Source organism: Lygodium microphyllum, chromosome 14 (assembly GCF_053477565.2).
Source record: "Lygodium microphyllum isolate KBCC chromosome 14, Lygodium_microphyllum_v1.1.10, whole genome shotgun sequence".
In the NCBI taxonomy this organism is placed as follows: domain Eukaryota; kingdom Viridiplantae; phylum Streptophyta; class Polypodiopsida; order Schizaeales; family Lygodiaceae; genus Lygodium; species Lygodium microphyllum.
In genome coordinates, this window is record NC_141148.1 from 81,165 (window position 1) to 108,155 (window position 26,991).

Sequence of the window (26,991 nt, forward strand, 5' to 3'; positions counted from 1 at the left end):
CCGGGCTGAAGGCCAAGATATATCAACGGGGGGGCTGTGTGCGCGAAAGTTATATTTCTATCTTTAAATGGGATCGAGGTATTGTCTGAAAATTCAACCAACCCGGTAGCAAAGCTTTAAGTTCGAGGCGTGCGGGGCCCGGGCTGAAGGCCAAGATATATCAACGGGGGGGCTGTGTGCGCGAAAGTTATATTTCTATCTTTAAATGGGATCGAGGTATTGTCTGAAAATTCAACCAACCCGGTAGCAAAGCTTTAAGTTCGAGGCGTGCGGGGCCCGGGATGAAGGCCAAGATATATCAACGGGGGGGCCGTGTGCGCGAAAGTTATATTTCTGTCTTTAAATGGGATCGAGGTATTGTCTGAAAATTCAACCAACCCGGTAGCAAAGCTTTAAGTTCGAGGCGTGCGGGGCCCGGGCTAAAGGCCAAGATATATCAACGGGGGGGCCGTGTGCGCGAAAGTTATATTTCTGTCTTTAAATGGGATCGAGGTATTGTCTGAAAATTCAACCAACCCGGTAGCAAAGCTTTAAGTTCGAGGCGTGCGGGGCCCGGGTTGAAGGCCAAGATATATCAACGGGGGGGCTGTGTGCGCGAAAGTTATATTTCTATCTTTAAATGGGATCGAGGTATTGTCTGAAAATTCAACCAACCCGGTAGCAAAGCTTTGAGTTCGAGGCGTGCGGGGCCCGGGCTGAAGGCCAAGATATATCAACGGGGGGGCTGTGTGCGCGAAAGTTATATTTCTATCTTTAAATGGGATCGAGGTATTGTCTGAAAATTCAACCAACCCGGTAGCAAAGCTTTAAGTTCGAGGCGTGCGGGGCCCGGGCTGAAGGCCAAGATATATCAACGGGGGGGCTGTGTGCGCGAAAGTTATATTTCTATCTTTAAATGGGATCGAGGTATTGTCTGAAAATTCAACCAACCCGGTAGCAAAGCTTTCAGTTCGAGGCGTGCGGGGCCCGGGCTGAAGGCCAAGATATATCAACGGGGGGGCTGTGGGCGCGAAAGTTATATTTCTATCTTTAAATGGGATCGAGGTATTGTCTGAAAATTCAACCAACCCGGTAGCAAAGCTTTAAGTTCGAGGCGTGCGGGGCCCGGGCTGAAGGCCAAGATATATCAACGGGGGGGCTGTGTGCGCGAAAGTTATATTTCTATCTTTAAATGGGATCGAGGTATTGTCTGAAAATTCAACCAACCCGGTAGCAAAGCTTTGAGTTCGAGGCGTGCGGGGCCCGGGCTGAAGGCCAAGATATATCAACGGGGGGGCTGTGTGCGCGAAAGTTATATTTCTATCTTTAAATGGGATCGAGGTATTGTCTGAAAATTCAACCAACCCGGTAGCAAAGCTTTGAGTTCGAGGCGTGCGGGGCCCGGGCTGAAGGCCAAGATATATCAACGGGGGGGCTGTGTGCGCGAAAGTTATATTTCTATCTTTAAATGGGATCGAGGTATTGTCTGAAAATTCAACCAACCCGGTAGCAAAGCTTTAAGTTCGAGGCGTGCGGGGCCCGGGCTGAAGGCCAAGATATATCAACGGGGGGGCTCTGTGCGCGAAAGTTATATTTCTATCTTTAAATGGGATCGAGGTATTGTCTGAAAATCCAACCAACCCGGTAGCAAAGCTTTGAGTTCGAGGCGTGCGGGGCCCGGGCTGAAGGCCAAGATATATCAACGGGGGGGCTGTGTGCGCGAAAGTTATATTTCTATCTTTAAATGGGATCGAGGTATTGTCTGAAAATCCAACCAACCCGGTAGCAAAGCTTTGAGTTCGAGGCGTGCGGGGCCCGGGCTGAAGGCCAAGATATATCAACGGGGGGGCTGTGTGCGCGAAAGTTATATTTCTATCTTTAAATGGGATCGAGGTATTGTCTGAAAATTCAACCAACCCGGTAGCAAAGCTTTGAGTTCGAGGCGTGCGGGGCCCGGGCTGAAGGCCAAGATATATCAACGGGGGGGCTGTGTGCGCGAAAGTTATATTTCTATCTTTAAATGGGATCGAGGTATTGTCTGAAAATTCAACCAACCCGGTAGCAAAGCTTTAAGTTCGAGGCGTGCGGGGCCCGGGCTGAAGGCCAAGATATATCAACGGGGGGGGCTGTGTGCGCGAAAGTTATATTTCTATCTTTAAATGGGATCGAGGTATTGTCTGAAAATTCAACCAACCCGGTAGCAAAGCTTTAAGTTCGAGGCGTGCGGGGCCCGGGCTGAAGGCCAAGATATATCAACGGGGGGGCTGTGTGCGCGAAAGTTATATTTCTATCTTTAAATGGGATCGAGGTATTGTCTGAAAATTCAACCAACCCGGTAGCAAAGCTTTAAGTTCGAGGCGTGCGGGGCCCGGGCTGAAGGCCAAGATATATCAACGGGGGGGCTGTGTGCGCGAAAGTTATATTCCTATCTTTAAATGGGATCGAGGTATTGTCTGAAAATTCAACCAACCCGGTAGCAAAGCTTTAAGTTCGAGGCGTGCGGGGCCCGGGATGAAGGCCAAGATATATCAACGGGGGGGCCGTGTGCGCGAAAGTTATATTTCTGTCTTTAAATGGGATCGAGGTATTGTCTGAAAATTCAACCAACCCGGTAGCAAAGCTTTAAGTTCGAGGCGTGCGGGGCCCGGGCTAAAGGCCAAGATATATCAACGGGGGGGCTGTGTGCGCGAAAGTTATATTTCTGTCTTTAAATGGGATCGAGGTATTGTCTGAAAATTCAACCAACCCGGTAGCAAAGCTTTAAGTTCGAGGCGTGCGGGGCCCGGGTTGAAGGCCAAGATATATCAACGGGGGGGCTGTGTGCGCGAAAGTTATATTTCTATCTTTAAATGGGATCGAGGTATTGTCTGAAAATTCAACCAACCCGGTAGCAAAGCTTTGAGTTCGAGGCGTGCGGGGCCCGGGCTGAAGGCCAAGATATATCAACGGGGGGGCTGTGTGCGCGAAAGTTATATTTCTATCTTTAAATGGGATCGAGGTATTGTCTGAAAATTCAACCAACCCGGTAGCAAAGCTTTAAGTTCGAGGCGTGCGGGGCCCGGGCTGAAGGCCAAGATATATCAACGGGGGGGCTGTGTGCGCGAAAGTTATATTTCTATCTTTAAATGGGATCGAGGTATTGTCTGAAAATTCAACCAACCCGGTAGCAAAGCTTTAAGTTCGAGGCGTGCGGGGCCCGGGCTGAAGGCCAAGATATATCAACGGGGGGGCTGTGGGCGCGAAAGTTATATTTCTATCTTTAAATGGGATCGAGGTATTGTCTGAAAATTCAACCAACCCGGTAGCAAAGCTTTAAGTTCGAGGCGTGCGGGGCCCGGGCTGAAGGCCAAGATATATCAACGGGGGGGCTGTGTGCGCGAAAGTTATATTTCTATCTTTAAATGGGATCGAGGTATTGTCTGAAAATTCAACCAACCCGGTAGCAAAGCTTTGAGTTCGAGGCGTGCGGGGCCCGGGCTGAAGGCCAAGATATATCAACGGGGGGGCTGTGTGCGCGAAAGTTATATTTCTATCTTTAAATGGGATCGAGGTATTGTCTGAAAATTCAACCAACCCGGTAGCAAAGCTTTGAGTTCGAGGCGTGCGGGGCCCGGGCTGAAGGCCAAGATATATCAACGGGGGGGCTGTGTGCGCGAAAGTTATATTTCTATCTTTAAATGGGATCGAGGTATTGTCTGAAAATTCAACCAACCCGGTAGCAAAGCTTTGAGTTCGAGGCGTGCGGGGCCCGGGCTGAAGGCCAAGATATATCAACGGGGGGGCTGTGTGCGCGAAAGTTATATTTCTATCTTTAAATGGGATCGAGGTATTGTCTGAAAATTCAACCAACCTGGTAGCAAAGCTTTGAGTTCGAGGCGTGCGGGGCCCGGGCTGAAGGCCAAGATATATCAACGGGGGGGCTGTGTGCGCGAAAGTTATATTTCTATCTTTAAATGGGATCGAGGTATTGTCTGAAAATTCAACCAACCCGGTAGCAAAGCTATAAGTTCGAGGCGTGCGGGGCCCGGGCTGAAGGCCAAGATATATCAACGGGGGGGCTGTGTGCGCGAAAGTTATATTTCTATCTTTAAATGGGATCGAGGTATTGTCTGAAAATTCAACCAACCCGGTAGCAAAGCTTTGAGTTCGAGGCGTGCGGGGCCCGGGCTGAAGGCCAAGATATATCAACGGGGGGGCTGTGTGCGCGAAAGTTATATTTCTATCTTTAAATGGGATCGAGGTATTGTCTGAAAATTCAACCAACCCGGTAGCAAAGCTTTAAGTTCGAGGCGTGCGGGGCCCGGGCTGAAGGCCAAGATATATCAACGGGGGGGCTGTGTGCGCGAAAGTTATATTTCTATCTTTAAATGGGATCGAGGTATTGTCTGAAAATTCAACCAACCCAGTAGCAAAGCTTTAAGTTCGAGGCGTGCGGGGCCCGGGCTGAAGGCCAAGATATATCAACGGGGGGGCTGTGTGCGCGAAAGTTATATTTCTATCTTTAAATGGGATCGAGGTATTGTCTGAAAATTCAACCAACCCGGTAGCAAAGCTTTAAGTTCGAGGCGTGCGGGGCCCGGGCTGAAGGCCAAGATATATCAACGGGGGGGCTGTGTGCGCGAAAGTTATATTTCTATCTTTAAATGGGATCGAGGTATTGTCTGAAAATTCAACCAACCCGGTAGCAAAGCTTTAAGTTCGAGGCGTGCGGGGCCCGGGCTGAAGGCCAAGATATATCAACGGGGGGGCTGTGTGCGCGAAAGTTATATTTCTATCTTTAAATGGGATCGAGGTATTGTCTGAAAATTCAACCAACCCGGTAGCAAAGCTTTAAGTTCGAGGCGTGCGGGGCCCGGGCTGAAGGCCAAGATATATCAACGGGGGGGCTGTGTGCGCGAAAGTTATATTTCTATCTTTAAATGGGATCGAGGTATTGTCTGAAAATTCAACCAACCCGGTAGCAAAGCTTTAAGTTCGAGGCGTGCGGGGCCCGGGCTGAAGGCCAAGATATATCAACGGGGGGGCTGTGTGCGCGAAAGTTATATTTCTATCTTTAAATGGGATCGAGGTATTGTCTGAAAATCCAACCAACCCGGTAGCAAAGCTTTGAGTTCGAGGCGTGCGGGGCTCGGGCTGAAGGCCAAGATATATCAACGGGGGGGCTGTGTGCGCGAAAGTTATATTTCTATCTTTAAATGGGATCGAGGTATTGTCTGAAAATCCAACCAACCCGGTAGCAAAGCTTTGAGTTCGAGGCGTGCGGGGCCCGGGCTGAAGGCCAAGATATATCAACGGGGGGGCTGTGTGCGCGAAAGTTATATTTCTATCTTTAAATGGGATCGAGGTATTGTCTGAAAATTCAACCAACCCGGTAGCAAAGCTTTGAGTTCGAGGCGTGCGGGGCCCGGGCTGAAGGCCAAGATATATCAACGGGGGGGCTGTGTGCGCGAAAGTTATATTTCTATCTTTAAATGGGATCGAGGTATTGTCTGAAAATTCAACCAACCCGGTAGCAAAGCTTTAAGTTCGAGGCGTGCGGGGCCCGGGCTGAAGGCCAAGATATATCAACGGGGGGGGCTGTGTGCGCGAAAGTTATATTTCTATCTTTAAATGGGATCGAGGTATTGTCTGAAAATTCAACCAACCCGGTAGCAAAGCTTTAAGTTCGAGGCGTGCGGGGCCCGGGCTGAAGGCCAAGATATATCAACGGGGGGGCTGTGTGCGCGAAAGTTATATTTCTATCTTTAAATGGGATCGAGGTATTGTCTGAAAATTCAACCAACCCGGTAGCAAAGCTTTAAGTTCGAGGCGTGCGGGGCCCGGGCTGAAGGCCAAGATATATCAACGGGGGGGCTGTGTGCGCGAAAGTTATATTTCTATCTTTAAATGGGATCGAGGTATTGTCTGAAAATTCAACCAACCCGGTAGCAAAGCTTTAAGTTCGAGGCGTGCGGGGCCCGGGCTGAAGGCCAAGATATATCAACGGGGGGGCCGTGTGCGCGAAAGTTATATTTCTGTCTTTAAATGGGATCGAGGTATTGTCTGAAAATTCAACCAACCCGGTAGCAAAGCTTTAAGTTCGAGGCGTGCGGGGCCCGGGCTAAAGGCCAAGATATATCAACGGGGGGGCCGTGTGCGCGAAAGTTATATTTCTGTCTTTAAATGGGATCGAGGTATTGTCTGAAAATTCAACCAACCCGGAAGCAAAGCTTTAAGTTCGAGGCGTGCGGGGCCCGGGTTGAAGGCCAAGATATATCAACGGGGGGGCTGTGTGCGCGAAAGTTATATTTCTATCTTTAAATGGGATCGAGGTATTGTCTGAAAATTCAACCAACCCGGTAGCAAAGCTTTAAGTTCGAGGCGTGCGGGGCCCGGGCTGAAGGCCAAGATATATCAACGGGGGGGCTGTGTGCGCGAAAGTTATATTTCTATCTTTAAATGGGATCAAGGTATTGTCTGAAAATTCAACCAACGCGGTAGCAAAGCTTTAAGTTCGAGGCGTGCGGGGCCCGGGCTGAAGGCCAAGATATATCAACGGGGGGGCTGTGTGCGCGAAAGTTATATTTCTATCTTTAAATGGGATCGAGGTATTGTCTGAAAATTCAACCAACCCGGTAGCAAAGCTTTAAGTTCGAGGCGTGCGGGGCCCGGGCTGAAGGCCAAGATATATCAACGGGGGGGCTGTGTGCGCGAAAGTTATATTTCTATCCTTAAATGGGATCGAGGTATTGTCTGAAAATTCAACCAACCCGGTAGCAAAGCTTTAAGTTCGAGGCGTGCGGGGCCCGGGCTGAAGGCCAAGATATATCAACGGGGGGGCTGTGTGCGCGAAAGTTATATTTCTATCTTTAAATGGGATCGAGGTATTGTCTGAAAATTCAACCAACCCGGTAGCAAAGCTTTAAGTTCGAGGCGTGCGGGGCCCGGGCTGAAGGCCAAGATATATCAACGGGGGGGCTGTGTGCGCGAAAGTTATATTTCTATCTTTAAATGGGATCGAGGTATTGTCTGAAAATTCAACCAACCCGGTAGCAAAGCTTTAAGTTCGAGGCGTGCGGGGCCCGGGCTGAAGGCCAAGATATATCAACGGGGGGGCTGTGTGCGCGAAAGTTATATTTCTATCTTTAAATGGGATCGAGGTATTGTCTGAAAATTCAACCAACCCGGTAGCAAAGCTTTAAGTTCGAGGCGTGCGGGGCCCGGGCTGAAGGCCAAGATATATCAACGGGGGGGCTGTGTGCGCGAAAGTTATATTTCTATCTTTAAATGGGATCGAGGTATTGTCTGAAAATTCAACCAACCCGGTAGCAAAGCTTTAAGTTCGAGGCGTGCGGGGCCCGGGCTGAAGGCCAAGATATATCAACGGGGGGGCTGTGTGCGCGAAAGTTATATTTCTATCTTTAAATGGGATCGAGGTATTGTCTGAAAATTCAACCAACCCGGTAGCAAAGCTTTGAGTTCGAGGCGTGCGGGGCCCGGGCTGAAGGCCAAGATATATCAACGGGGGGGCTGTGTGCGCGAAAGTTATATTTCTATCTTTAAATGGGATCGAGGTATTGTCTGAAAATTCAACCAACCCGGTAACAAAGCTTTAAGTTCGAGGCGTGCGGGGCCCGGGCTGAAGGCCAAGATATATCAACGGGGGGGCTGTGTGCGCGAAAGTTATATTTCTATCTTTAAAGGGGATCGAGGTATTGTCTGAAAATTCAACCAACCCGGTAGCAAAGCTTTGAGTTCGAGGCGTGCGGGGCCCGGGCTGAAGGCCAAGATATATCAACGGGGGGGCTGTGTGCGCGAAAGTTATATTTCTATCTTTAAATGGGATCGAGGTATTGTCTGAAAATTCAACCAACCCGGTAGCAAAGCTTTGAGTTCGAGGCGTGCGGGGCCCGGGCTGAAGGCCAAGATATATCAACGGGGGGGCCGTGTGCGCGAAAGTTATATTTCTGTCTTTAAATGGGATCGAGGTATTGTCTGAAAATTCAACCAACCCGGTAGCAAAGCTTTAAGTTCGAGGCGTGCGGGGCCCGGGCTCAAGGCCAAGATATATCAACGGGGGGGCCGTGTGCGCGAAAGTTATATTTCTGTCTTTAAATGGGATCGAGGTATTGTCTGAAAATTCAACCAACCCGGTAGCAAAGCTTTAAGTTCGAGGCGTGCGGGGCCCGGGTTGAAGGCCAAGATATATCAACGGGGGGGCTGTGTGCGCGAAAGTTATATTTCTATCTTTAAATGGGATCGAGGTATTGTCTGAAAATTCAACCAACCCGGTAGCAAAGCTTTAAGTTCGAGGCGTGCGGGGCCCGGGCTGAAGGCCAAGATATATCAACGGGGGGGCTGTGTGCGCGAAAGTTATATTTCTATCTTTAAATGGGATCGAGGTATTGTCTGAAAATTCAACCAACCCGGTAGCAAAGCTTTAAGTTCGAGGCGTGCGGGGCCCGGGCTGAAGGCCAAGATATATCAACGGGGGGGCTGTGTGCGCGAAAGTTATATTTCTATCTTTAAATGGGATCGAGGTATTGTCTGAAAATTCAACCAACCCGGTAGCAAAGCTTTAAGTTCGAGGCGTGCGGGGCCCGGGCTGAAGGCCAAGATATATCAACGGGGGGGCTGTGTGCGCGAAAGTTATATTTCTATCTTTAAATGGGATCGAGGTATTGTCTGAAAATTCAACCAACCCGGTAGCAAAGCTTTGAGTTCGAGGCGTGCGGGGCCCGGGCTGAAGGCCAAGATATATCAACGGGGGGGCTGTGTGCGCGAAAGTTATATTTCTATCTTTAAATGGGATCGAGGTATTGTCTGAAAATTCAACCAACTCGGTAGCAAAGCTTTCAGTTCGAGGCGTGCGGGGCCCGGGCTGAAGGCCAAGATATATCAACGGGGGGGCTGTGTGCGCGAAAGTTATATTTCTATCTTTAAATGTGATCGAGGTATTGTCTGAAAATTCAACCAACCCGGTAGCAAAGCTTTAAGTTCGAGGCGTGCGGGGCCCGGGCTGAAGGCCAAGATATATCAACGGGGGGGCTGTGTGCGCGAAAGTTATATTTCTATCTTTGAATGGGATCGAGGTATTGTCTGAAAATTCAACCAACCCGGTAGCAAAGCTTTAAGTTCGAGGCGTGCGGGGCCCGGGCTGAAGGCCAAGATATATCAACGGGGGGGCTGTGTGCGCGAAAGTTATATTTCTATCTTTAAATGGGATCGAGGTATTGTCTGAAAATTCAACCAACCCGGTAGCAAAGCTTTAAGTTCGAGGCGTGCGGGGCCCGGGCTGAAGGCCAAGATATATCAACGGGGGGGCTGTGTGCGCGAAAGTTATATTTCTATCTTTAAATGGGATCGAGGTATTGTCTGAAAATTCAACCAACCCGGTAGCAAAGCTTTAAGTTCGAGGCGTGCGGGGCCCGGGCTGAAGGCCAAGATATATCAACGGGGGGGCTGTGTGCGCGAAAGTTATATTTCTATCTTTAAATGGGATCGAGGTATTGTCTGAAAATTCAACCAACCCGGTAGCAAAGCTTTCAGTTCGAGGCGTGCGGGGCCCGGGCTGAAGGCCAAGATATATCAACGGGGGGGGGCTGTGTGCGCGAAAGTTATATTTCTATCTTTAAATGGGATCGAGGTATTGTCTGAAAATTCAACCAACCCGGTAGCAAAGCTTTAAGTTCGAGGCGTGCGGGGCCCGGGCTGAAGGCCAAGATATATCAACGGGGGGGCTGTGTGCGCGAAAGTTATATTTCTATCTTTAAATGGGATCGAGGTATTGTCTGAAAATTCAACCAACCCGGTAGCAAAGCTTTAAGTTCGAGGCGTGCGGGGCCCGGGCTGAAGGCCAAGATATATCAACGGGGGGGCTGTGTGCGCGAAAGTTATATTTCTATCTTTAAATGGGATCGAGGTATTGTCTGAAAATTCAACCAACCCGGTAGCAAAGCTTTAAGTTCGAGGCGTGCGGGGCCCGGGCTGAAAGCCAAGATATATCAACGGGGGGGCTGTGTGCGCGAAAGTTATATTTCTATCTTTAAATGGGATCGAGGTATTGTCTTAAAATTCAACCAACCCGGTAGCAAAGCTTTAAGTTCGAGGCGTGCGGGGCCCGGGCTGAAGGCCAAGATATATCAACGGGGGGGGCTGTGTGCGCGAAAGTTATATTTCTATCTTTAAATGGGATCGAGGTATTGTCTGAAAATTCAACCAACCCGGTAGCAAAGCTTTAAGTTCGAGGCGTGCGGGGCCCGGGCTGAAGGCCAAGATATATCAACGGGGGGGCTGTGTGCGCGAAAGTTATATTTCTATCTTTAAATGGGATCGAGGTATTGTCTGAAAATTCAACCAACCCGGTAGCAAAGCTTTAAGTTCGAGGCGTGCGGGGCCCGGGCTGAAGGCCAAGATATATCAACGGGGGGGGCTGTGTGCGCGAAAGTTATATTTCTATCTTTAAATGGGATCGAGGTATTGTCTGAAAATTCAACCAACCCGGTAGCAAAGCTTTAAGTTCGAGGCGTGCGGGGCCCGGGCTGAAGGCCAAGATATATCAACGGGGGGGCCGTGTGCGCGAAAGTTATATTTCTATCTTTAAATGGGATCGAGGTATTGTCTGAAAATTCAACCAACCCGGTAGCAAAGCTTTAAGTTCGAGGCGTGCGGGGCCCGGGCTGAAGGCCAAGATATATCAACGGGGGGGCTGTGTGCGCGAAAGTTATATTTCTATCTTTAAATGGGATCGAGGTATTGTCTGAAAATTCAACCAACCCGGTAGCAAAGCTTTAAGTTCGAGGCGTGCGGGGCCCGGGCTGAAGGCCAAGATATATCAACGGGGGGGCTGTGTGCGCGAAAGTTATATTTCTATCTTTAAATGGGATCGAGGTATTGTCTGAAAATTCAACCAACCCGGTAGCAAAGCTTTAAGTTCGAGGCGTGCGGGGCCCGGGCTGAAGGCCAAGATATATCAACGGGGGGGCTGTGTGCGCGCGCGAAAGTTATATTTCTATCTTTAAATGGGATCGAGGTATTGTCTGAAAATTCAACCAACCCGGTAGCAAAGCTTTAAGTTCGAGGCGTGTGGGGCCCGGGCTGAAGGCTAAGATATATCAACGGGGGGGCTGTGTGCGCGAAAGTTATATTTCTATCTTTAAATGGGATCGAGGTATTGTCTGAAAATTCAACCAACCCGGTAGCAAAGCTTTAAGTTCGAGGCGTGCGGGGCCCGGGCTAAAGGCCAAGATATATCAACGGGGGGGCTGTGTGCACGCGCGAAAGTTATATTTCTATCTTTAAATGGGATCGAGGTATTGTCTGAAAATTCAACCAACCCAGTAGCAAAGCTTTAAGTTCGAGGCGTGCGGGGCCCGGGCTGAAGGCCAAGATATATCAACGGGGGGGGCTGTGTGCGCGAAAGTTATATTTCTATCTTTAAATGGGATCGAGGTATTGTCTGAAAATTCAACCAACCCGGTAGCCAAAGCTTTAAGTTCGAGGCGTGCGGGGCCCGGGCTGAAGGCCAAGATATATCAACGGGGGGGCTGTGTGCGCGAAAGTTATATTTCTATCTTTAAATGGGATCGAGGTATTGTCTGAAAATTCAACCAACCCGGTAGCAAAGCTTTAAGTTCGAGGCGTGCGGGGCCCGGGCTGAAGGCCAAGATATATCAACGGGGGGGGCTGTGTGCGCGAAAGTTATATTTCTATCTTTAAATGGGATCGAGGTATTGTCTGAAAATTCAACCAACCCGGTAGCAAAGCTTTAAGTTCGAGGCGTGCGGGGCCCGGGCTGAAGGCCAAGATATATCAACGGGGGGGGCTGTGTGCGCGAAAGTTATATTTCTATCTTTAAATGGGATCGAGGTATTGTCTGAAAATTCAACCAACCTGGTAGCAAAGCTTTAAGTTCGAGGCGTGCGGGGCCCGGGCTGAAGGCCAAGATATATCAACGGGGGGGCCGTGTGCGCGAAAGTTATATTTCTATCTTTAAATGGGATCGAGGTATTGTCTGAAAATTCAACCAACCCGGTAGCAAAGCTTTAAGTTCGAGGCGTGCGGGGCCCGGGCTGAAGGCCAAGATATATCAACGGGGGGGGCTGTGTGCGCGAAAGTTATATTTCTATCTTTAAATGGGATCGAGGTATTGTCTGAAAATTCAACCAACCCGGTAGCAAAGCTTTAAGTTCGAGGCGTGCGGGGCCCGGGCTGAAGGCCAAGATATATCAACGGGGGGGCTGTGTGCGCGAAAGTTATATTTCTATCTTTAAATGGGATCGAGGTATTGTCTGAAAATTCAACCAACCCGGTAGCAAAGCTTTAAGTTCGAGGCGTGCGGGGCCCGGGCTGAAGGCCAAGATATATCAACGGGGGGGCTGTGTGCGCGAAAGTTATATTTCTATCTTTAAATGGGATCGAGGTATTGTCTGAAAATTCAACCAACCCGGTAGCAAAGCTTTAAGTTCGAGGCGTGCGGGGCCCGGGCTGAAGGCCAAGATATATCAACGGGGGGGCTGTGTGTGCGAAAGTTATATTTCTATCTTTAAATGGGATCGAGGTATTGTCTGAAAATTCAACCAACCCGGTAGCAAAGCTTTAAGTTCGAGGCGTGCGGGGCCCGGGCTGAAGGCCAAGATATATCAACGGGGGGGGCTGTGTGCGCGAAAGTTATATTTCTATCTTTAAATGGGATCGAGGTATTGTCTGAAAATTCAACCAACCCGGTAGCAAAGCTTTAAGTTCGAGGCGTGCGGGGCCCGGGCTGAAGGCCAAGATATATCAACGGGGGGGCTGTGTGCGCGAAAGTTATATTTCTATCTTTAAATGGGATCGAGGTATTGTCTGAAAATTCAACCAACCCGGTAGCAAAGCTTTAAGTTCGAGGCGTGCGGGGCCCGGGCTGAACGCCAAGATATATCAACGGGGGGGGCTGTGTGCGCGAAAGTTATATTTCTATCTTTAAATGGGATCGAGGTATTGTCTGAAAATTCAACCAACCCGGTAGCAAAGCTTTAAGTTCGAGGCGTGCGGGGCCCGGGCTGAAGGCCAAGATATATCAACGGGGGGGCCGTGTGCGCGAAAGTTATATTTCTATCTTTAAATGGGATCGAGGTATTGTCTGAAAATTCAACCAACCCGGTAGCAAAGCTTTAAGTTCGAGGCGTGCGGGGCCCGGGCTGAAGGCCAAGATATATCAACGGGGGGGCTGTGTGCGCGAAAGTTATATTTCTATCTTTAAATGGGATCGAGGTATTGTCTGAAAATTCAACCAACCCGGTAGCAAAGCTTTAAGTTCGAGGCGTGCGGGGCCCGGGCTGAAGGCCAAGATATATCAACGGGGGGGCTGTGTGCGCGAAAGTTATATTTCTATCTTTAAATGGGATCGAGGTATTGTCTGAAAATTCAACCAACCCGGTAGCAAAGCTTTAAGTTCGAGGCGTGCGGGGCCCGGGCTGAAGGCCAAGATATATCAACGGGGGGGCTGTGTGCGCGCGCGAAAGTTATATTTCTATCTTTAAATGGGATCGAGGTATTGTCTGAAAATTCAACCAACCCGGTAGCAAAGCTTTAAGTTCGAGGCGTGTGGGGCCCGGGCTGAAGGCTAAGATATATCAACGGGGGGGCTGTGTGCGCGAAAGTTATATTTCTATCTTTAAATGGGATCGAGGTATTGTCTGAAAATTCAACCAACCCGGTAGCAAAGCTTTAAGTTCGAGGCGTGCGGGGCCCGGGCTGAAGGCCAAGATATATCAACGGGGGGGCTGTGTGCACGCGCGAAAGTTATATTTCTATCTTTAAATGGGATCGAGGTATTGTCTGAAAATTCAACCAACCCGGTAGCAAAGCTTTAAGTTCGAGGCGTGCGGGGCCCGGGCTGAAGGCCAAGATATATCAACGGGGGGGGCTGTGTGCGCGAAAGTTATATTTCTATCTTTAAATGGGATCGAGGTATTGTCTGAAAATTCAACCAACCCGGTAGCAAAGCTTTATGTTCGAGGCGTGCGGGGCCCGGGCTGAAGGCCAAGATATATCAACGGGGGGGCTGTGTGCGCGAAAGTTATATTTCTATCTTTAAATGGGATCGAGGTATTGTCTGAAAATTCAACCAACCCGGTAGCAAAGCTTTAAGTTCGAGGCGTGCGGGGCCCGGGCTGAAGGCCAAGATATATCAACGGGGGGGGCTGTGTGCGCGAAAGTTATATTTCTATCGTTAAATGGGATCGAGGTATTGTCTGAAAATTCAACCAACCCGGTAGCAAAGCTTTAAGTTCGAGGCGTGCGGGGCCCGGGCTGAAGGCCAAGATATATCAACGGGGGGGGCTGTGTGCGCGAAAGTTATATTTCTATCTTTAAATGGGATCGAGGTATTGTCTGAAAATTCAACCAACCCGGTAGCAAAGCTTTAAGTTCGAGGCGTGCGGGGCCCGGGCTGAAGGCCAAGATATATCAACGGGGGGGCCGTGTGCGCGAAAGTTATATTTCTATCTTTAAATGGGATCGAGGTATTGTCTGAAAATTCAACCAACCCGGTAGCAAAGCTTTAAGTTCGAGGCGTGCGGGGCCCGGGCTGAAGGCCAAGATATATCAACGGGGGGGGCTGTGTGCGCGAAAGTTATATTTCTATCTTTAAATGGGATCGAGGTATTGTCTGAAAATTCAACCAACCCGGTAGCAAAGCTTTAAGTTCGAGGCGTGCGGGGCCCGGGCTGAAGGCCAAGATATATCAACGGGGGGGCTGTGTGCGCGAAAGTTATATTTCTATCTTTAAATGGGATCGAGGTATTGTCTGAAAATTCAACCAACCCGGTAGCAAAGCTTTAAGTTCGAGGCGTGCGGGGCCCGGGCTGAAGGCCAAGATATATCAACGGGGGGGCTGTGTGCGCGAAAGTTATATTTCTATCTTTAAATGGGATCGAGGTATTGTCTGAAAATTCAACCAACCCGGTAGCAAAGCTTTAAGTTCGAGGCGTGCGGGGCCCGGGCTGAAGGCCAAGATATATCAACGGGGGGGCTGTGTGTGCGAAAGTTATATTTCTATCTTTAAATGGGATCGAGGTATTGTCTGAAAATTCAACCAACCCGGTAGCAAAGCTTTAAGTTCGAGGCGTGCGGGGCCCGGGCTGAAGGCCAAGATATATCAACGGGGGGGGCTGTGTGCGCGAAAGTTATATTTCTATCTTTAAATGGGATCGAGGTATTGTCTGAAAATTCAACCAACCCGGTAGCAAAGCTTTAAGTTCGAGGCGTGCGGGGCCCGGGCTGAAGGCCAAGATATATCAACGGGGGGGCTGTGTGCGCGAAAGTTATATTTCTATCTTTAAATGGGATCGAGGTATTGTCTGAAAATTCAACCAACCCGGTAGCAAAGCTTTAAGTTCGAGGCGTGCGGGGCCCGGGCTGAAGGCCAAGATATATCAACGGGGGGGCTGTGTGCGCGCGCGAAAGTTATATTTCTATCTTTAAATGGGATCGAGGTATTGTCTGAAAATTCAACCAACCCGGTAGCAAAGCTTTAAGTTCGAGGCGTGTGGGGCCCGGGCTGAAGGCTAAGATATATCAACGGGGGGGCTGTGTGCGCGAAAGTTATATTTCTATCTTTAAATGGGATCGAGGTATTGTCTGAAAATTCAACCAACCCGGTAGCAAAGCTTTAAGTTCGAGGCGTGCGGGGCCCGGGCTGAAGGCCAAGATATATCAACGGGGGGGCTGTGTGCACGCGCGAAAGTTATATTTCTATCTTTAAATGGGATCGAGGTATTGTCTGAAAATTCAACCAACCCGGTAGGAAAGCTTTAAGTTCGAGGCGTGCGGGGCCCGGGCTGAAGGCCAAGATATATCAACGGGGGGGGCTGTGTGCGCGAAAGTTATATTTCTATCTTTAAATGGGATCGAGGTATTGTCTGAAAATTCAACCAACCCGGTAGCAAAGCTTTAAGTTCGAGGCGTGCGGGGCCCGGGCTGAAGGCCAAGATATATCAACGGGGGGGCTGTGTGCGCGAAAGTTATATTTCTATCTTTAAATGGGATCGAGGTATTGTCTGAAAATTCAACCAACCCGGTAGCAAAGCTTTAAGTTCGAGGCGTGCGGGGCCCGGGCTGAAGGCCAAGATATATCAACGGGGGGGGCTGTGTGCGCGAAAGTTATATTTCTATCTTTAAATGGGATCGAGGTATTGTCTGAAAATTCAACCAACCCGGTAGCAAAGCTTTAAGTTCGAGGCGTGCGGGGCCCGGGCTGAAGGCCAAGATATATCAACGGGGGGGGCTGTGTGCGCGAAAGTTATATTTCTATCTTTAAATGGGATCGAGGTATTGTCTGAAAATTCAACCAACCCGGTAGCAAAGCTTTAAGTTCGAGGCGTGCGGGGCCCGGGCTGAAGGCCAAGATATATCAACGGGGGGGCCGTGTGCGCGAAAGTTATATTTCTATCTTTAAATGGGATCGAGGTATTGTCTGAAAATTCAACCAACCCGGTAGCAAAGCTTTAAGTTCGAGGCGTGCGGGGCCCGGGCTGAAGGCCAAGATATATCAACGGGGGGGGCTGTGTGCGCGAAAGTTATATTTCTATCTTTAAATGGGATCGAGGTATTGTCTGAAAATTCAACCAACCCGGTAGCAAAGCTTTAAGTTCGAGGCGTGCGGGGCCCGGGCTGAAGGCCAAGATATATCAACGGGGGGGCTGTGTGCGCGAAAGTTATATTTCTATCTTTAAATGGGATCGAGGTATTGTCTGAAAATTCAACCAACCCGGTAGCAAAGCTTTAAGTTCGAGGCGTGCGGGGCCCGGGCTGAAGGCCAAGATATATCAACGGGGGGGCTGTGTGCACGCGCGAAAGTTATATTTCTATCTTTAAATGGGATCGAGGTATTGTCTGAAAATTCAACCAACCCGGTAGGAAAGCTTTAAGTTCGAGGCGTGCGGGGCCCGGGCTGAAGGCCAAGATATATCAACGGGGGGGGCTGTGTGCGCGAAAGTTATATTTCTATCTTTAAATGGGATCGAGGTATTGTCTGAAAATTCAACCAACCCGGTAGCAAAGCTTTAAGTTCGAGGCGTGCGGGGCCCGGGCTGAAGGCCAAGATATATCAACGGGGGGGCTGTGTGCGCGAAAGTTATATTTCTATCTTTAAATGGGATCGAGGTATTGTCTGAAAATTCAACCAACCCGGTAGCAAAGCTTTAAGTTCGAGGCGTGCGGGGCCCGGGCTGAAGGCCAAGATATATCAACGGGGGGGGCTGTGTGCGCGAAAGTTATATTTCTATCTTTAAATGGGATCGAGGTATTGTCTGAAAATTCAACCAACCCGGTAGCAAAGCTTTAAGTTCGAGGCGTGCGGGGCCCGGGCTGAAGGCCAAGATATATCAACGGGGGGGCTGTGTGCGCGCGCGAAAGTTATATTTCTATCTTTAAATGGGATCGAGGTATTGTCTGAAAATTCAACCAACCCGGTAGCAAAGCTTTAAGTTCGAGGCGTGTGGGGCCCGGGCTGAAGGCTAAGATATATCAACGGGGGGGCTGTGTGCGCGAAAGTTATATTTCTATCTTTAAATGGGATCGAGGTATTGTCTGAAAATTCAACCAACCCGGTAGCAAAGCTTTAAGTTCGAGGCGTGCGGGGCCCGGGCTGAAGGCCAAGATATATCAACGGGGGGGCTGTGTGCACGCGCGAAAGTTATATTTCTATCTTTAAATGGGATCGAGGTATTGTCTGAAAATTCAACCAACCCGGTAGGAAAGCTTTAAGTTCGAGGCGTGCGGGGCCCGGGCTGAAGGCCAAGATATATCAACGGGGGGGGCTGTGTGCGCGAAAGTTATATTTCTATCTTTAAATGGGATCGAGGTATTGTCTGAAAATTCAACCAACCCGGTAGCAAAGCTTTAAGTTCGAGGCGTGCGGGGCCCGGGCTGAAGGCCAAGATATATCAACGGGGGGGCTGTGTGCGCGAAAGTTATATTTCTATCTTTAAATGGGATCGAGGTATTGTCTGAAAATTCAACCAACCCGGTAGCAAAGCTTTAAGTTCGAGGCGTGCGGGGCCCGGGCTGAAGGCCAAGATATATCAACGGGGGGGGCTGTGTGCGCGAAAGTTATATTTCTATCTTTAAATGGGATCGAGGTATTGTCTGAAAATTCAACCAACCCGGTAGCAAAGCTTTAAGTTCGAGGCGTGCGGGGCCCGGGCTGAAGGCCAAGATATATCAACGGGGGGGGCTGTGTGCGCGAAAGTTATATTTCTATCTTTAAATGGGATCGAGGTATTGTCTGAAAATTCAACCAACCCGGTAGCAAAGCTTTAAGTTCGAGGCGTGCGGGGCCCGGGCTGAAGGCCAAGATATATCAACGGGGGGGCCGTGTGCGCGAAAGTTATATTTCTATCTTTAAATGGGATCGAGGTATTGTCTGAAAATTCAACCAACCCGGTAGCAAAGCTTTAAGTTCGAGGCGTGCGGGGCCCGGGCTGAAGGCCAAGATATATCAACGGGGGGGGCTGTGTGCGCGAAAGTTATATTTCTATCTTTAAATGGGATCGAGGTATTGTCTGAAAATTCAACCAACCCGGTAGCAAAGCTTTAAGTTCGAGGCGTGCGGGGCCCGGGCTGAAGGCCAAGATATATCAACGGGGGGGCTGTGTGCGCGAAAGTTATATTTCTATCTTTAAATGGGATCGAGGTATTGTCTGAAAATTCAACCAACCCGGTAGCAAAGCTTTAAGTTCGAGGCGTGCGGGGCCCGGGCTGAAGGCCAAGATATATCAACGGGGGGGCTGTGTGCGCGAAAGTTATATTTCTATCTTTAAATGGGATCGAGGTATTGTCTGAAAATTCAACCAACCCGGTAGCAAAGCTTTAAGTTCGAGGCGTGCGGGGCCCGGGCTGAAGGCCAAGATATATCAACGGGGGGGCTGTGTGTGCGAAAGTTATATTTCTATCTTTAAATGGGATCGAGGTATTGTCTGAAAATTCAACCAACCCGGTAGCAAAGCTTTGAGTTCGAGGCGTGCGGGGCCCGGGCTGAAGGCCAAGATATATCAACGGGGGGGGCTGTGTGCGCGAAAGTTATATTTCTATCTTTAAATGGGATCGAGGTATTGTCTGAAAATTCAACCAACCCGGTAGCAAAGCTTTAAGTTCGAGGCGTGCGGGGCCCGGGCTGAAGGCCAAGATATATCAACGGGGGGGCTGTGTGCGCGAAAGTTATATTTCTATCTTTAAATGGGATCGAGGTATTGTCTGAAAATTCAACCAACCCGGTAGCAAAGCTTTAAGTTCGAGGCGTGCGGGGCCCGGGCTGAAGGCCAAGATATATCAACGGGGGGGGCTGTGTGCGCGAAAGTTATATTTCTATCTTTAAATGGGATCGAGGTATTGTCTGAAAATTCAACCAACCCGGTAGCAAAGCTTTAAGTTCGAGGCGTGCGGGGCCCGGGCTGAAGGCCAAGATATATCAACGGGGGGGGCTGTGTGCGCGAAAGTTATATTTCTATCTTTAAATGGGATCGAGGTATTGTCTGAAAATTCAACCAACCCGGTAGCAAAGCTTTAAGTTCGAGGCGTGCGGGGCCCGGGCTGAAGGCCAAGATATATCAACGGGGGGGCCGTGTGCGCTAAAGTTATATTTCTATCTTTAAATGGGATCGAGGTATTGTCTGAAAATTCAACCAACCCGGTAGCAAAGCTTTAAGTTCGAGGCGTGCGGGGCCCGGGCTGAAGGCCAAGATATATCAACGGGGGGGCTGTGTGCGCGAAAGTTATATTTCTATCTTTAAATGGGATCGAGGTATTGTCTGAAAATTCAACCAACCCGGTAGCAAAGCTTTAAGTTCGAGGCGTGCGGGGCCCGGGCTGAAGGCCAAGATATATCAACGGGGGGGCTGTGTGCGCGAAAGTTATATTTCTATCTTTAAATGGGATCGAGGTATTGTCTGAAAATTCAACCAACCCGGTAGCAAAGCTTTAAGTTCGAGGCGTGCGGGGCCCGGGCTGAAGGCCAAGATATATCAAGGGGGGGGCTGTGTGCGCGCGCGAAAGTTATATTTCTATCTTTAAATGGGATCGAGGTATTGTCTGAAAATTCAACCAACCCGGTAGCAAAGCTTTAAGTTCGAGGCGTGTGGGGCCCGGGCTGAAGGCTAAGATATATCAACGGGGGGGCTGTGTGCGCGAAAGTTATATTTCTATCTTTAAATGGGATCGAGGTATTGTCTGAAAATTCAACCAACCCGGTAGCAAAGCTTTAAGTTCGAGGCGTGCGGGGCCCGGGCTGAAGGCCAAGATATATCAACGGGGGGGCTGTGTGCACGCGCGAAAGTTATATTTCTATCTTTAAATGGGATCGAGGTATTGTCTGAAAATTCAACCAACCCGGTAGCAAAGCTTTAAGTTCGAGGCGTGCGGGGCCCGGGCTGAAGGCCAAGATATATCAACGGGGGGCGCTGTGTGCGCGAAAGTTATATTTCTATCTTTAAATGGGATCGAGGTATTGTCTGAAAATTCAACCAACCCGGTAGCAAAGCTTTAAGTTCGAGGCGTGCGGGGCCCGGGCTGAAGGCCAAGATATATCAACGGGGGGGCTGTGTGCGCGAAAGTTATATTTCTATCTTTAAATGGGATCGAGGTATTGTCTGAAAATTCAACCAACCCGGTAGCAAAGCTTTAAGTTCGAGGCATGCGGGGCCCGGGCTGAAGGCCAAGATATATCAACGGGGGGGGCTGTGTGCGCGAAAGTTATATTTCTATCTTTAAATGGGATCGAGGTATTGTCTGAAAATTCAACCAACCCGGTAGCAAAGCTTTAAGTTCGAGGCGTGCGGGGCCCGGGCTGAAGGCCAAGATATATCAACGGGGGGGGCTGTGTGCGCGAAAGTTATATTTCTATCTTTAAATGGGATCGAGGTATTGTCTGAAAATTCAACCAACCCGGTAGCAAAGCTTTAAGTTCGAGGCGTGCGGGGCCCGGGCTGAAGGCCAAGATATATCAACGGGGGGGCCGTGTGCGCGAAAGTTATATTTCTATCTTTAAATGGGATCGAGGTATTGTCTGAAAATTCAACCAACCCGGTAGCAAAGCTTTAAGTTCGAGGCGTGCGGGGCCCGGGCTGAAGGCCAAGATATATCAACGGGGGGGCTGTGTGCGCGAAAGTTATATTTCTATCTTTAAATGGGATCGAGGTATTGTCTGAAAATTCAACCAACCCGGTAGCAAAGCTTTAAGTTCGAGGCGTGCGGGGCCCGGGCTGAAGGCCAAGATATATCAACGGGGGGGCTGTGTGCGCGAAAGTTATATTTCTATCTTTAAATGGGATCGAGGTATTGTCTGAAAATTCAACCAACCCGGTAGCAAAGCTTTAAGTTCGAGGCGTGCGGGGCCCGGGCTGAAGGCCAAGATATATCAACGGGGGGGCTGTGTGCGCGCGCGAAAGTTATATTTCTATCTTTAAATGGGATCGAGGTATTGTCTGAAAATTCAACCAACCCGGTAGCAAAGCTTTAAGTTCGAGGCGTGTGGGGCCCGGGCTGAAGGCTAAGATATATCAACGGGGGGGCTGTGTGCGCGAAAGTTATATTTCTATCTTTAAATGGGATCGAGGTATTGTCTGAAAATTCAACCAACCCGGTAGCAAAGCTTTAAGTTCGAGGCGTGCGGGGCCCGGGCTGAAGGCCAAGATATATCAACGGGGGGGCTGTGTGCACGCGCGAAAGTTATATTTCTATCTTTAAATGGGATCGAGGTATTGTCTGAAAATTCAACCAACCCGGTAGCAAAGCTTTAAGTTCGAGGCGTGCGGGGCCCGGGCTGAAGGCCAAGATATATCAACGGGGGGGGCTGTGTGCGCGAAAGTTATATTTCTATCTTTAAATGGGATCGAGGTATTGTCTGAAAATTCAACCAACCCGGTAGCAAAGCTTTAAGTTCGAGGCGTGCGGGGCCCGGGCTGAAGGCCAAGATATATCAACGGGGGGGCTGTGTGCGCGAAAGTTATATTTCTATCTTTAAATGGGATCGAGGTATTGTCTGAAAATTCAACCAACCCGGTAGCAAAGCTTTAAGTTCGAGGCGTGCGGGGCCCGGGCTGAAGGCCAAGATATATCAACGGGGGGGGCGGTGTGCGCGAAAGTTATATTTCTATCTTTAAATGGGATCGAGGTATTGTCTGAAAATTCAACCAACCCGGTAGCAAAGCTTTAAGTTCGAGGCGTGCGGGGCCCGGGCTGAAGGCCAAGATATATCAACGGGGGGGGCTGTGTGCGCGAAAGTTATATTTCTATCTTTAAATGGGATCGAGGTATTGTCTGAAAATTCAACCAACCCGGTAGCAAAGCTTTAAGTTCGAGGCGTGCGGGGCCCGGGCTGAAGGCCAAGATATATCAACGGGGGGGCCGTGTGCGCGAAAGTTATATTTCTATCTTTAAATGGGATCGAGGTATTGTCTGAAAATTCAACCAACCCGGTAGCAAAGCTTTAAGTTCGAGGCGTGCGGGGCCCGGGCTGAAGGCCAAGATATATCAACGGGGGGGGCTGTGTGCGCGAAAGTTATATTTCTATCTTTAAATGGGATCGAGGTATTGTCTGAAAATTCAACCAACCCGGTAGCAAAGCTTTAAGTTCGAGGCGTGCGGGGCCCGGGCTGAAGGCCAAGATATATCAACGGGGGGGCTGTGTGCGCGAAAGTTATATTTCTATCTTTAAATGGGATCGAGGTATTGTCTGAAAATTCAACCAACCCGGTAGCAAAGCTTTAAGTTCGAGGCGTGCGGGGCCCGGGCTGAAGGCCAAGATATATCAACGGGGGGGCTGTGTGCGCGAAAGTTATATTTCTATCTTTAAATGGGATCGAGGTATTGTCTGAAAATTCAACCAACCCGGTAGCAAAGCTTTAAGTTCGAGGCGTGCGGGGCCCGGGCTGAAGGCCAAGATATATCAACGGGGGGGCTGTGTGCGCGAAAGTTATATTTCTATCTTTAAATGGGATCGAGGTATTGTCTGAAAATTCAACCAACCCGGTAGCAAAGCTTTAAGTTCGAGGCGTGCGGGGCCCGGGCTGAAGGCCACGATATATCAACGGGGGGGGCTGTGTGCGCGAAAGTTATATTTCTATCTTTAAATGGGATCGAGGTATTGTCTGAAAATTCAACCAACCCGGTAGCAAAGCTTTAAGTTCGAGGCGTGCGGGGCCCGGGCTGAAGGCCAAGATATATCAACGGGGGGGCTGTGTGCGCGAAAGTTTTATTTCTATCTTTAAATGGGATCGAGGTATTGTCTGAAAATTCAACCAACCCGGTAGCAAAGCTTTAAGTTCGAGGCGTGCGGGGCCCGGGCTGAAGGCCAAGATATATCAACGGGGGGGGCTGTGTGCGCGAAAGTTATATTTCTATCTTTAAATGGGATCGAGGTATTGTCTGAAAATTCAACCAACCCGGTAGCAAAGCTTTAAGTTCGAGGCGTGCGGGGCCCGGGCTGAAGGCCAAGATATATCAACGGGGGGGGCTGTGTGCGCGAAAGTTATATTTCTATCTTTAAATGGGATCGAGGTATTGTCTGAAAATTCAACCAACCCGGTAGCAAAGCTTTAAGTTCGAGGCGTGCGGGGCCCGGGCTGAAGGCCAAGATATATCAACGGGGGGGCCGTGTGCGCGAAAGTTATATTTCTATCTTTAAATGGGATCGAGGTATTGTCTGAAAATTCAACCAACCCGGTAGCAAAGCTTTAAGTTCGAGGCGTGCGGGGCCCGGGCTGAAGGCCAAGATATATCAACGGGGGGGCTGTGTGCGCGAAAGTTATATTTCTATCTTTAAATGGGATCGAGGTATTGTCTGAAAATTCAACCAACCCGGTAGCAAAGCTTTAAGTTCGAGGCGTGCGGGGCCCGGGCTGAAGGCCAAGATATATCAACGGGGGGGCTGTGTGCGCGAAAGTTATATTTCTATCTTTAAATGGGATCGAGGTATTGTCTGAAAATTCAACCAACCCGGTAGCAAAGCTTTAAGTTCGAGGCGTGCGGGGCCCGAGCTGAAGGCCAAGATATATCAACGGGGGGGCTGTGTGCGCGCGCGAAAGTTATATTTCTATCTTTAAATGGGATCGAGGTATTGTCTGAAAATTCAACCAACCCGGTAGCAAAGCTTTAAGTTCGAGGCGTGTGGGGCCCGGGCTGAAGGCTAAGATATATCAACGGGGGGGCTGTGTGCGCGAAAGTTATATTTCTATCTTTAAATGGGATCGAGGTATTGTCTGAAAATTCAACCAACCCGGTAGCAAAGCTTTAAGTTCGAGGCGTGCGGGGCCCGGGCTGAAGGCCAAGATATATCAACGGGGGGGCTGTGTGCACGCGCGAAAGTTATATTTCTATCTTTAAATGGGATCGAGGTATTGTCTGAAAATTCAACCAACCCGGTAGCAAAGCTTTAAGTTCGAGGCGTGCGGGGCCCGGGCTGAAGGCCAAGATATATCAACGGGGGGGGCTGTGTGCGCGAAAGTTATATTTCTATCTTTAAATGGGATCGAGGTATTGTCTGAAAATTCAACCAACCCGGTAGCAAAGCTTTAAGTTCGAGGCGTGCGGGGCCCGGGCTGAAGGCCAAGATATATCAACGGGGGGGCCGTGTGCGCGAAAGTTATATTTCTATCTTTAAATGGGATCGAGGTATTGTCTGAAAATTCAACCAACCCGGTAGCAAAGCTTTAAGTTCGAGGCGTGCGGGGCCCGGGCTGAAGGCCAAGATATATCAACGGGGGGGCTGTGTGCGCGAAAGTTATATTTCTATCTTTAAATGGGATCGAGGTATTGTCTGAAAATTCAACCAACCCGGTAGCAAAGCTTTAAGTTCGAGGCGTGCGGGGCCCGGGCTGAAGGCCAAGATATATCAACGGGGGGGCTGTGTGCGCGAAAGTTATATTTCTATCTTTAAATGGGATCGAGGTATTGTCTGAAAATTCAACCAACCCGGTAGCAAAGCTTTAAGTTCGAGGCGTGCGGGGCCCGGGCTGAAGGCCAAGATATATCAACGGGGGGGCTGTGTGCGCGCGCGAAAGTTATATTTCTATCTTTAAATGGGATCGAGGTATTGTCTGAAAATTCAACCAATCCGGTAGCAAAGCTTTAAGTTCGAGGCGTGTGGGGCCCGGGCTGAAGGCTAAGATATATCAACGGGGGGGCTGTGTGCGCGAAAGTTATATTTCTATCTTTAAATGGGATCGAGGTATTGTCTGAAAATTCAACCAACCCGGTAGCAAAGCTTTAAGTTCGAGGCGTGCGGGGCCCGGGCTGAAGGCCAAGATATATCAACGGGGGGGCTGTGTGCACGCGCGAAAGTTATATTTCTATCTTTAAATGGGATCGAGGTATTGTCTGAAAATTCAACCAACCCGGTAGCAAAGCTTTAAGTTCGAGGCGTGCGGGGCCCGGGCTGAAGGCCAAGATATATCAACGGGGGGGCTGTGTGCGCGAAAGTTATATTTCTATCTTTAAATGGGATCGAGGTATTGTCTGAAAATTCAACCAACCCGGTAGCAAAGCTTTAAGTTCGAGGCGTGCGGGGCCCGGGCTGAAGGCCAAGATATATCAACGGGGGGGGCTGTGTGCGCGAAAGTTATATTTCTATCTTTAAATGGGATCGAGGTATTGTCTGAAAATTCAACCAACCCGGTAGCAAAGCTTTCAGTTCGAGGCGTGCGGGGCCCGGGCTGAAGGCCAAGATATATCAACGGGGGGGCTGTGTGCGCGAAAGTTATATTTCTATCTTTAAATGGGATCGAGGTATTGTCTGAAAATTCAACCAACCCGGTAGCAAAGCTTTAAGTTCGAGGCGTGCGGGGCCCGGGCTGAAGGCCAAGATATATCAACGGGGGGGGCTGTGTGCGCGAAAGTTATATTTCTATCTTTAAATGGGATCGAGGTATTGTCTGAAAATTCAACCAACCCGGTAGCAAAGCTTTAAGTTCGAGGCGTGCGGGGCCCGGGCTGAAGGCCAAGATATATCAACGGGGGGGCTGTGTGCGCGAAAGTTATATTTCTATCTTTAAATGGGATCGAGGTATTGTCTGAAAATTCAACCAACCCGGTAGCAAAGCTTTAAGTTCGAGGCGTGCGGGGCCCGGGCTGAAGGCCAAGATATATCAACGGGGGGGCCGTGTGCGCGAAAGTTATATTTCTATCTTTAAATGGGATCGAGGTATTGTCTGAAAATTCAACCAACCCGGTAGCAAAGCTTTAAGTTCGAGGCGTGCGGGGCCCGGGCTGAAGGCCAAGATATATCAACGGGGGGGCTGTGTGCGCGAAAGTTATATTTCTATCTTTAAATGGGATCGAGGTATTGTCTGAAAATTCAACCAACCCGGTAGCAAAGCTTTAAGTTCGAGGCGTGCGGGGCCCGGGCTGAAGGCCAAGATATATCAAAGGGGGGGCTGTGTGTGCGAAAGTTATATTTCTATCTTTAAATGGGATCGAGGTATTGTCTGAAAATTCAACCAACCCGGTAGCAAAGCTTTAAGTTCGAGGCGTGCGGGGCCCGGGCTGAAGGCCAAGATATATCAACGGGGGGGCTGTGTGCGCGCGCGAAAGTTATATTTCTATCTTTAAATGGGATCGAGGTATTGTCTGAAAATTCAACCAACCCGGTAGCAAAGCTTTAAGTTCGAGGCGTGTGGGGCCCGGGCTGAAGGCTAAGATATATCAACGGGGGGGCTGTGTGCGCGAAAGTTATATTTCTATCTTTAAATGGGATCGAGGTATTGTCTGAAAATTCAACCAACCCGGTAGCAAAGCTTTAAGTTCGAGGCGTGCGGGGCCCGGGCTGAAGGCCAAGATATATCAACGGGGGGGCTGTGTGCACGCGCGAAAGTTATATTTCTATCTTTAAATGGGATCGAGGTATTGTCTGAAAATTCAACCAACCCGGTAGCAAAGCTTTAAGTTCGAGGCGTGCGGGGCCCGGGCTGAAGGCCAAGATATATCAACGGGGGGGGCTGTGTGCGCGAAAGTTATATTTCTATCTTTAAATGGGATCGAGGTATTGTCTGAAAATTCAAC